General features: G+C 38.4%; 1 protein-coding gene across 6 annotated transcripts in view; it reads left to right on the top strand.

Moving 5' to 3' along the window:
• Positions 1-387: 387 nt before the first annotated feature.
• Positions 388-11104, top strand: part of LOC112467197 (cysteine-rich secretory protein 1-like) — a 48939-nt gene continuing 38222 nt past the window's right edge. Inside the window, exons 1-3 of one of the 6 annotated variants that reach the window (XM_025035688.1) lie at positions 6257-6724; positions 6853-6934; positions 7429-8134. The gene's annotated coding sequence lies outside the window, so the exon portion shown is untranslated. Of the gene's footprint in view, positions 539-6256; positions 6935-7428; positions 8135-11104 lie in introns of those variants that run through there. The other 5 variants (XM_025035690.1, XM_025035689.1, XM_025035687.1 and 2 more) reach the window with 5 other exon arrangements.

Below are 11104 nucleotides of genomic sequence, written 5' to 3'. Positions count from 1 at the left end.
ATACACCGTACGCGAAGAAAAAAAGAGGGGAAAAATGTAAGACAATTTATTATCTCCCGCGCGGTGTCTACAAGTTCAAGCTGCAACTTGGCGTTGCATAATAATATTTAATCATATTTAATCACGCTCGGCATGCTTGCGCGGCGATCGCGCGACAATCTGCAATATAACGACCGTTGCGTGTATCGTCATGCGGAATTGTTTGCGTTCAATCAAGCAGCGGCTCAAGTTGTTCTCCGCATTTTCATTTTCCTATCGAGCCGGGATGACTCAAACGGGCTTTTAACGAAGACATTATTACCGCGAGCCTTCGAGACTGATTACTCTTCATCAATAGGAGGGCTTCACGGCGCTCCCAAAGACTATAAAAGACAAGCCGGTCGCGATCGATCGCCATTCGCCAGTACACCGCGGCTTTTTATTGTCGCGGTGCCGAGCAAACGTGCAGTTCGCGTAGCGCAAAAACGTTGCGCCAGCTTGTCGCATCTGGCTCTCGCAGTATTGTAGCAGCAGCGGCAGCGCGGGCGACGCTTAAAGGGTGAGTTTCTTAGTTTGCGAACGGCATTACGCCGCACCCCTAATGCCCCCACGTTATTGAAATCGGACAATATGGAATTGATGAGTTCACGTCAACACAGGCATACACCCACACGCGCGTGCACGCACACACCAATATAGGAATATTATTTCGCGATATTTGTGATTTTCCAATTTTTCCTTTCTCGCAACTGTTTATTATACCTGACTTGTATTTTAATGGTGCAGCGCGCATTGAAACGATGAATTCTCAATCCAGCAATATTATTCCACGAGTGATTCGTACTTTCTCGTCGGGTCGTCCCGTTATACGTAGTTTATATTATAACGGAGCGATATTGAAACGGCGAGATATTTAATTCGGGAATATTATTCCACGATGTCTGACGCCCTTTAATCTTCGGGAGAGAGAGAGAAAGAGAGAGAGAGGAAATTTAGATTATAATTCTGATGATGGATCTTTATTCAAATGTAAAACGCTACGTCCGTATTTTATGTTGAAGTTTGAATTATTGTGATGCAAAACATTTAAAGCATTGATGAAGCATAAATATAATGAATTAACGTACAACAAATGTAAGTACGAATAAACATATCCATAAATAACCCACATCAACACGTATATATATATAAATGAATAAATTAATAAACACAATTAATAAAAATTAATTTTTGTATAAATAAGTATAACTATAATGTGTATATATGCAGACAAGAGCAAATAAAAAAACGCCGACTATATAATTGTAATGTAATGAATATTTTTCTTATAACTATATGGAGATTAATAACGTCCCGCGCAACAAATCTTTCCATCTAAATTGATAAAAAAAGAGATATAATAAAAAGTGGAAAACGTATCGTCGATTCCGGTTATAACGGAGGATGAGGCAATGAATGGGTGAATGAGCGCAATATAGGAAAGCCCGGAAACGGCTTTAACGAGGTTCGGGAGGGCGGCGCGACAAGGACACGTAAAGGGTGCGAGGCACCGTGCGCAAAAACTTCCTATGTGTATACGCGTATAACAGTACGAAACTGTTCGTGTAACAGCTACCGAGCGTTGCCGAGTAAAATCATGGGAACGGCGAAATACCGGGAAGAGTATGCGGCGGGATTGGCAAAACCCCGTTTGATGCAGTTCCCAACGAAACTCCGATGAGGCAAACTGTCCCAGCGAAAACGCGAGTGTGCCCGTGGCTATCCTAATTAGCGCGATCGCCGCCGGCATTTAATTAACCTTCCGCAGTTCACAAAATTTCTTATAGCAGCGCAACGCGTGATTTCTCTTTCTCGACTTTATTATAATAAAATTTGTCTCGATAGGAAATTTCTTTATTTATTTACAACGTGTTAGTATCAAGTAAGTATATAATCACCTTATAATCGTTCACGTGGATTTATAATAAATCTCTAAGATTATTCACTATTCATCATTTAACGATTATGTTTTACATGACGGAAGAATCCGATCGAATCTCATTAATTATACGCATTAATGTGCGCACGAATGCGCATGATTTATTAGCTGATTATCATGAGAAAACGATGTTTATAACTGGTAAATCTTAATATTGTATTCATCTAATAATAGTTATTTACGGAAAACCCGTTATGAATTCAAGATGATCATTATTAGTAATTTAATCAGACTTAATTTCGATTTGATTAGTGTGACTTTTACTGCATCTATGCGGATAATAACTATTATGTTGAATAACACATAGTGCATGATTTTTACGATGCTTCCTCTGCTATTGAGGTGGAAATAAACCGAGTAAAACAAAATGTTCTCCTTACATGCAACAATATAAAACGGCACGGGACTATTTTTAATAAATTCGATGCTCCAGTTATTTCGTATCAAGTTGCCCAATTGTGAAACTTTACATTTTTCACGAGAATTATCTCGGTAATGAGATTCTCGAAATTTTTATCTTTGTGCGATTGAACAATCGGAATATGTAATTCACGTGCGATATTTCGACGATAAATTTAGATTTAAATAGAATTTGTATTTAAAATACAAAATTTAGATCTTGTATTTTTTTATTCTATTGCGTTGTTGCAGAAACTACAGGTATAATATTATCGAATAGTGAAATAATTATATTAGGTGCTCTTGAGGTAATTGCCTTTCCTCTTAACAGTACATTTCCTGATGAACTCGGAGTCGATTTCTTTTTAACGAAAATTCTACCTTCTCTTTCATTTATAGTTCTCTTTCGCTTTGAATTTTAGTTACAGTTGTTTATTGCTGCTGCAATCTGTTACTTTTACTACACAGTAGCTTATTTATAAATTTGAAACATTAATTAATTATCAAGATATTTAATACAAGAAAATATTTGAAAACGTAAATCATTGTTGTTAAATAAAAATTCATTCTCAACTCGCTAATAAATGAAAGCTCATAGAAGAAGTGTGTGCGAGCTGAGTTATCAAAAACGGAATATTTAAATATCTGGACTTTTAACATTTCTTTGCATTCAAAAATAACATAAACATGTAGAATATAACTCGTGCATCTAATGAATAAATATAACGTATGTATAATAAAATAAAAAAAAATTACGTACGTAAATATATACATATATAATTTTCTTTCTGTCAAAGATAATTTTTTTAAATATTATTAAGATTATTAATGTTTTTTTAATGTAATCACATATTATATAAATCGACCCCAAGCTATCGCCTACTTAGAACTTGATTCGTGATTCACTCGTTATTGAGATCTCAACATCTCGAGATTCGCAATTCGTGGCATCGCGTAAATGAGTCACGGTCGGTCTCGCTCCGCGCGTACTTAGCACGAGACACTTACACGTGTCTCTTGATTTCTCTATCCTTTGCATTTTATCTTGATATCCAAGATATCGCGGCACGATTATATAATGTCATAATATCATCTTGCACAAGTTTGAACTTTGAACTTTTGAACTCAGAAGTTTATAAGCAAGCGAGGAAATCTGTGAAGTATAAAATTGTTTTATTAAATTTACATTAATAAGAAATGTTTAATGGCCACTTAAATAGCGTTCCGCATTTTTTCATATTTTCCAATGCAGAGGTATTTAAATATCTTGCTCCTTCTCTTTTTCAAGACGACTGCTTGGCAACCTTGTTTCCGCACTGATAATATTACACCTGTAAATCTTGTGCGCGACTTTTCAGGCACTACGTACGTTCCGACGCGCGTTGCTCTGTGCTCTATGCGCACGAAAAAACGTATTAAGCCCGGTAATGAGTGGCTGCAAGTTTTTGTTTTAATTAGGTTGCTACCTCGCTTCCGGTATCCCGGTGCGCGAGCTCTCGCGAAACCGAGATTTCTTTATCAAGCCTCTCTCTTTCTCTCTCTCTTTCTCTCTCTCTTGCAGCGCCCTAAAAAAATGCATCACGCGCGTACACCGTGCACATTGTACACGAGAATAAAGATGCGCAAGGCGCACGCCGGGTGATGCATATGCACGGGCGCGTTTTGCAAAGAGAAAGAGAAAAAAAGAGCGTGTGGGAAAGAGAAAGAGAGAAACAGAGAATAGTTGATTAGCCTTTTTTCTGACACGCGTCCTGGAAATGTTGCCTTTATTAACCAAGATGAAGAGGAAACTCCGACACTATACGGTTCTTCCTTTGTCACAACAAACAAATTTAGTTTTTCACTATGCTGAATCCTCTAGATTCGTTATTTATTTATTCATTTATTTTATTTTGTTTTTCGTAGTTTTACTTATTTTCGGGATAGATTTACGTCAAGAATTAATTCATAGCGTCCCGGAGTAGCTCGTGCATTATTTGAAGAAATTACAGATAGAGCAAGAGAAAACCTTGTTTCGGACTTTCGGCAACGTGAGCTCGAATTTACTGAGGGACACTACTGTCGCAGAATGCTGCTGTTCCTAGGGTCCCACAGGTCACTCCGCAAGTAGGTAGGGTATGGATTGCACCGTGTGTGTGTGCTTAAGGAAACTTCTCGTTTCCCTCTTTTGCCCTCCCTCGCTCCTCGGATAAACAAACTTATCTGTCTGATCTGCTCGAGAGTGAAAGAACGTTTTCTCCATCGGCGTTCCCTTTACACGACCGAAAGACACTGGTATCGATCGATTCGGTAAATGCAGGACAAATGCGGGTTTATGCGGACGCATATCACGGGATCGGCGTTCGCTTAATGCATTCGCGGATCATAAACATTTTCCTTTCGGCTATGCACGGCGACCCGCCTGTCGCGTAAATAAAGTCTGACAAGGGCGTTAGTCGTAGTCGGAGGACATCGAATATTCCCTCATATTCATGAGCTATAAAACTACACCTGGTCTGAACTATAAAAGTTGTAAATTGCGATCTATACGAATAAGACTGCGATCGGTAGACTTTTTTTTTTATTATCGGTAGGCACTATGCTGAGATATATTTTCATATTGTACATATATATAGTGACCTAAAATTATAAATATTAGTACAGATTATCTAAAGTAAATCTAAAGTTTATTTGTTTCTTTATTTCACGCTTGAATCTTTTGAATTAAACTGCAATTTTGAATTAATAGAATTAATTTTAATCGTTCTTGAAAATTTTTGCATTATTGTCGTCTATAGTAACTGTTTTCATAAAAAGTCTGTATTTAATGGTCATATCCTGTGTGTTGACCGCTTTGAGATAGATAAAATGGTATAAACGAACGAAGTCGCGGACGTCACCTTTATATTTTCATCCATCATAAAACAGTAGATACTTTTCCGATTCGATTTTGTAGTTCAAGTCCCCGACAGAGATAAAATGTAAAAACATTGCACTATTTTATCAGTGACTGGATCAGTTATCTTATTCGTTTTCCATATTTTCTATATATAAATTATTAGTGTGTTATTTTAAATTTTTTCATTTATCAATGAGAATCAATAAATTTTCAATATTTTAATGTTGACTTTATATCGCGAAATATCAATGTTATATCTCGAACTTTTAACAAATTTCAACTGCAAATATTTTTCATAGTTATTTATCTCAGTTATTGATCGATATACATGTAAAGTATCTTCGTCTCAATTCACACATCTCTATTTTATAATTTATAAAATTTCTCCTTTCTCCTTCTGTCTCTGGTATCTGCAAATGAAGAAAAACAGACAAACATTCTATGTCCCGTTCTACCTATTACTGTTCCATAAATTTTCAAGTTTTTCCTTTTAGAACGTAATGAGCAGCGATGTATTTGGGTCGGAGAATTTTATTAAAAAAAATTGTGAGAGGGACATTATCAGAGGAATTAGCGGAATTAATAAAAAACTATACACTCGGCGTAATAACCCGCACTTACGCAATATGCCCTGTATTAAAAAAAATTACCCAAAATAATCGGTGGAAACGCAAATTGCGAGGATCGTTTGAAGGTATATCGCGCGTTCGTTATTAATAATTTAGCAGCGCATCGCTATGCATTACTCGTGGGACTCGCTGGCTAATATCCGGCAGGCTGAAACCAGGCTCTGCAGCGATATCGCGGAATCAGCGCACGAATTTTCGGTCATCGCTTTATCCCCCGTGTATCTCGTCGCGCGGGCCGCGCGTGCCCCTTTCCGAATAATCGTGCTTCCTCTTTGTCCCGTTTCGCCGCTCGTGAGTTCCGCCGCGCCGCTCCGGACTCCGGACCCGTGTCCCGTTCCGTCCCGTCCCCGGCTTCGGAAGAGCTTGCGCCAGTTAGCACGCAGAGAGCCGCGCGCCGCGGTACGGAACACTCTGGGACAGGTTCCCAACGCGGTAACGCGCCGCCGGCCGCAGTACCGTCGTACGGTTTGCGCAAGAACCATCCCGCTCGTTCCTCATCGGCATGACACTCGGCTCACCTGTCGTCGCACTGTCGTCGTAAAGTCGTCCGAATTCTTCCCTCCGACTCGCGATCGATCTCGCGTCCTCGCGCGGCCTCGCGCCCTCGACCTCCCCCACGGTCTTCCATCTTTCGCTTCTCGATCAAGATCCCGCGCTAAGTCGTCGGGGACTCGCGTGAATAGTGAACGATTGACAGACCCATTGATCACTGGTGAACGATGTGATCGCGCGTGGTCCCGATGGTGCACGGCTCGGCGACGATCGAGGAAGTCGATCGAAACGTGCCCCTCGATGATCCTTCAAAGAATGGACACAAACGCGACGACGCTCGATAGGGACAAGAGCGCGAAGAGTTTCAACGTTGGTTTCATTTCTTGCGATATCGTCCCCAAAACGTAGACGCCTGTTAAAACGCGGCTCGGTGATTGAGAATCGATACGCGCGCTGCGGCAAAATTATGTGACGATCGTGTTCGTGCTTTTTCACAGCCCCCTTGGAATTTCGCGAGAATCCCTTGAAAAAGACGAGTCACTTCTTACGCGGAGGATCTTGAAGAGCCTGAACATTCAGGTTGTTTTCGTGTTAATTATACGAGTTTCCGCGCATTAATTATCCGAGATTGTCAATGCGCGAGCGAATTTGCTTTTAATCGTTTATTTTTAGTTCGTTTAGTTCTGTTAATTTTGTTTTTCCTCCGTGTTTGCTGTTTTATCATAGGTTCAAATTAATAGCGCAAAATTTAAAGACACTTAAACGAACGTGGATGAGATTGGATTTGCCTCCTTAGATGTTTTAAATTTAAATTTTTATCCGCGATCGCATGTATTTTCGCGTCAATTATTGATCGATTCATTATCTCGTCAACCGATATACCAGGTTTATTTTCGCGTTAATTGTTCGACCTTTCAAATTGTTAAACGATATTTATTATTGAGTTTACTCTCTCATTAATTATTCAAATATCCTATTAATTGGCACGCATATATAAGCAATTTTATTATCTAATTATTTCTATAAATATTATATCAGTTATGGGTTTTATTTTTGAATTGTTGAATTTTTAGAGATTTTAATAATCGCCAAGAGACAACGACCGCAACTTTAGGATTCGGAAAGACCGAGAGATACGGACTGAGCTGTAGCTGACAATACATACTTGAGAGTACGGAGAGTACGGTTCAGCGATCATATAACTTCACTTCGTCGAATGTGCTTCCGCGAAGACAATCTCGTAAGTGCGAGGGACACGGTGGGACTCAAATGTGATTTACTTTTCGTTGCAAAAGTAAAAATATCGACGGAAGGAACTATGTCGCGACGCGTCGCCTGGTGCTTCATTTGATACCAAATATCAATAGCGACGGCAACGATATAACCAAACAACTCGAAAAACAACGTTAAATAACGGCAGCATTAATCAACACGTTCGAGCGACACCTGTGCGTATAAATAATAAACAATAAACTGTGATATAAAGCTGAGATAGGGGTGGTCCCATGAATTAACCGCCGCCATCAGCTGTTAAATTAACTGTGGACGAGGGTTTGATCCTCCTGGCGTATATGTTTGTGTGCCTGTGTGCATGTGCGGTTCACTTTGTACACGATGGAACGTTTGCAATGAGATCGGACGAGCCAACGGGGTTAAGCATCGCTAATTATCTTAGAGCCGCCGTATAATTGCCGCTAATTAATCAGTGTGACTCTTCACGCTCCTCGTCTCTGTCGGATTCGAGCTGCGAGTTCCTTTCACGCTTCCCGTCGTCGCGAGGTGAGTCGAGCAAATATTCTTTGGCGACAGCCTAGTAGCTGTTTGTACACACTTTCCACTTATCTGTACATAAGGACATCTCTAATCGCGTAAGATACTCGACAAACACATTCAATGTCGTTTTCGCCTAGCTTGCGAACTAATAAACCGCTCTCGCGAAGATGGAGGGTCTTTATTGTTGATTGTAATCGAGGGTATGACAGCACCGTGTAATCCGATTTTCATAATTCGGAACCGATCGCCTCTCGACGGAGATTCGAAATAACGATAACGTAAAAAATTGCCAAAGTCCGGAATGCGACGTGCGTAAATTTTTATATTAACTATGGACGTGTGTCTTGTCTATATTACACTCTAGTGGATGTGGAGTTTTAGAGATTCCTATACTTTTTAGATATGAAAAAAAGAAATAAAATTAATTGCTTTTCACTTTTGTATACATACTTTGTTATTGTATTTTTTCGCATTTTTCAGTGTATTAACTGTTCATGGAATCAAGTTTTATGTGAATATATAATTTTTTAAAATTATATATTTTATTTTTTTAAATTTATTTTTTAAAAATAGCTTCTTTAAAAAAGGATAATTGATCAACAATTTCAAAATTACAAAATAAATGGCAGGAATCCTAATAATATCACGCGCGTCCTCAGTCCAGAATTAAATCCGCACAAAACTTCCGCACGATACTTCCACGTAATCGGTCTTGAGAATCTTCCTTCTCTTGGTTTTTTGACTTTGCATGCTCGCAAGAATTGCAGTGTTTCTCTGGGTTAGCTGCGACACTAACGCGCATCTGCCGCCGCATATCTTGCGACTCGACCTCGTCGATTCTTTATATCCGCATTTACGTTTACGAGCGTGGAAGGCACGAAGATAAGTTAGAGTCGTTGCGGCAAGTTTCCGCGGTGGGCGCGCTCGCGCGAAATTTACCGTTGCATTGTACGTCTCTTATCGGCCGTAACAGTCTCGGACTCTGGCCTGTCTCTGGTCAATGAAGCGCGGATTCCGAGAAACTTTGCCTTTCAAGCAATTTCTCGTTTGCGATTTATTCACCGCGCGTATAAAGCGCGAACTCATACCCGCTTTACATTTAGCAAAAAGCAAAGAGAGAAAGAGAGAGAGAGAGTTCACGTTTTATTAAAATAATAATATAATAAAATATTAATAATGGTTAGCGCGAGCGATGTTAATAATAATAATTAGAATATATTTTTATTCTTTATTATCTTTCTATCTTTCACGTCCATGTTATCAGAATAAACTACAAAGCAGCTTTTTTTAAAACTCTCACGATTATACTTACAAAGAGATAAAAGCTTTGAAAATATATTTAATTATAAATTACTTAAAAAGATATTACATATACGTATTAACGAGAGAGGATTAAGTCGCGCTCTTGTGATGATCTCTTTCACGTAGATATTCACCTTTTACATCATGTTTTCCATGCCGAATGGAAACATCATTGATCGTAATGCACAAATTTTTGCTTCACTCATTTCAATATTACGAATATACCTGAAATATTTTAAAATATTTTTTCATATATATTCACCGTTTTCATCTTTCACGAAGCTCCGAGGAATAATATTTTCAAGAATCTCCGGAAAGCCTTTGAAATCCTCAAAATACCGCGCGACTCGGAAAAGCAGAAACACATTTTCATCCCGCGATACGGCATAAAAACTGCCGATTCAGCAGCTGGTGTTTTATTTGCCCGTTGTTCTCAGGAAAATGCGATATCGTCGCGGTGGAAAAGTTTAAACCGGGCAAAATGCAATTTGTTTACCTATACGCGTTAGAATAGAGGGAAATATTTCTGGTTTAGTAGCCGCGTTTATCTGCCACTCCCCCCTGTTTGCATACTCCGTTTGCATAAAGATCGAGTGTTGGAATTAATAAATCCATTACGCGCAACTGCATGTCACAGAAAAGCACCTCTTGATTCTAATACGTGTAATATTCTTTTTCTGAATGTAAATAGGAAATTTAATTACGTAAACGTTATTCACGAATTAAGAGAGTAGTGACAATAATTTTATGTAATTTATATCTACGGCATATTATATATTTAATTAATTAAATTAATTAATTTTTATATTTTGCTTGCGGTGTTGCATTGAAGTAATTTTATCATGCTCTATTATTATTATTCTTATGCAATATTTGAAAAATAGGTTAATAATAATAAAAAAAAAACCAGTTTACTCATAAAAAGATATCTCAACATGTAATTTTGAGATTTTCTTACTATATAATATATAATAAAAGATTAGAATTAATTCATTTAATTATATAAATACGGTTATGTAAATTACTAGAATATCTTATATTAAATATCTGGAATTTTAATAAACCAGCTATTCTCTCGCTCCATAAAGCGATTAATATATGAAAATGCGGTAGGTCGTGTCGCCGAAATGTGATAAATTAATGTTTGCTAAGCATTCGTTGCTAGAAAATGACGTCAATTTATATCAAGAAATTTTGCGAGTTCATGCAAAATTTTCAATTACATTCGCGTAAGCACCGTTATCCCGATTGTTATTTCGTTGTCATAAACGTATTCGCGCGTTGGCGGTTTTTACATACGCAGAATATTTCACGTGAGTTATTACGTGTATTTATTCGGTAAAGCTAGCTGGGTAACCTGATACAAAGTAATATTTATTTTGCAATGCGCTTTTCAGCAATTTTTTTTGTATTTTGTGTATGTAAATCCATCATACATGAGAAAGATCTAAACACAGGAGAAGCGCGTACGTTATAATTACTGGATTATAATGAAATAAATGAGATGCTGCAATTCTAAAATGTGAGGAATTCAGAGACATTCCTAAAATTAGTAATTATATCGTCTACTTTATGTCGGGACGCCACTAATTTCCGATCGTCCCGCCGCCGCTCCATCTCGGTGCGGACGTCGCGATTGCGTTCGGCGGTCTCCGGTCGGTTGCCGCGATAAGT

This window comes from Temnothorax curvispinosus, unplaced genomic scaffold (assembly GCF_003070985.1).
Source record: "Temnothorax curvispinosus isolate PA1 unplaced genomic scaffold, ASM307098v1 QBEX01017059.1, whole genome shotgun sequence".
NCBI lineage: Eukaryota > Metazoa > Arthropoda > Insecta > Hymenoptera > Formicidae > Temnothorax > Temnothorax curvispinosus.
The sequence above is the reverse complement of the archived record's forward strand: the minus strand, read 5'-3'. Positions and strand labels throughout refer to the sequence as shown.